The sequence below is a fragment of the Sorex fumeus genome, unplaced genomic scaffold, assembly GCF_029834395.1.
Source record: "Sorex fumeus unplaced genomic scaffold, SorFum_2.1 ptg000134l, whole genome shotgun sequence".
NCBI classification, from domain to species: Eukaryota; Metazoa; Chordata; class Mammalia; order Eulipotyphla; family Soricidae; genus Sorex; species Sorex fumeus.
The window spans coordinates 786,188-787,380 of record NW_026606191.1 but is presented as its reverse complement, the minus strand read 5'-3'; positions in this window follow the sequence as shown (position 1 = coordinate 787,380).

The following is a 1,193-nucleotide window of genomic DNA, read 5'->3' as shown; positions in this document are numbered from 1 at the left end:
AATCCCTTCCCCTGAATGATATAGCCAGATCAGGTGTAGACCAGGTGGGGTGGAGTGGGAGTTAGGGGATGACCCCTGACCCCAATGGTGCTGCCTTCATTCTCAAGGGATCCATGTGCCAAGAGGAGACCCTTCATTGTTACTAGTAATTGGCATATTGGGTACGCCACGGGGAGTTTGCCAGACTCTGCCGCCTGGGCATGTTACATTCAGTAGCCGGCCATTTTGTCCAAAGTAGGAATGAGATGATATGATGTGGCAAATGCAGCTGCGCACCTCCGGGGGCTGGTTTTTATAGTCTCTAAGTCTTGGCCATTGATGGGATTACACAGCACCAGGGGGCCAGTTGGTGGGTGTGACCCCCGCCTACTGAAATTTGGAGGATCTGGGTGGAGGATGCTCGGCCCCAATCCGAGTAGGCTTGGAGATCTCGGCCCCGGAACCCGCGTGGCTTTGTCCCTCTGCCAGTACCTTCATGTGTGCGGAGAGTGGTCTCAGCATGGTGGTGGCTGGTCCTGGAGGTGTTCGGCTGCCGGAGCCCTGGTCGGGGCGGGGAGGAAAGCTCAACCCGCTCCCCTCCAAGAGTCCCCGGCGAGAAAGCCAGGCGCGGGGGCAGGAGACTGGCGCCGTGTAATTCCATCAACAGCCAAGACTCAGAAACTATAAAAACTAGCTCCCGGAGATCTAATTATGACATCTGATTATCTCATTTCTATTTTGGACAAACTGGCAGGCTACCGAATGTAGCCTACAAACATGGCAGAGTCTGGCAAACTCCCCGTGGCGTGCCCAATATGCCAAATACCAGTAACAATGATGGGTCTCATTCTCCTAAAGAGCCTTGAATATAATCTCAGGGCTAGGATGAAGGAGACATTACTGGGGCCTGCTCTAGGCAATCGACGAATAACAGGATGGTCGTGATATCTATCAGAGAAGCAAAGAAATGGGCTGGAAAACTCAAGCATGGAAAAAGTCGGGCAGTGGTAGTTCCGCCAAAACGCCACGAGATGGCACTGTGCACGTTTTTTTCCCTCTTAAGGCTCATTTCTCTAAGAATTTTCCATCCTTGGGTTTGCTTCAGTGTTCAGTACGGGGTAATTAAGGATTAAGCAAGCCGCTTCCACAGGTGCAGCGGTAGGAGACCCTGTGGTTAATTGTTTTTCAATTGAGTAATTTGGGTTTGATTCTAA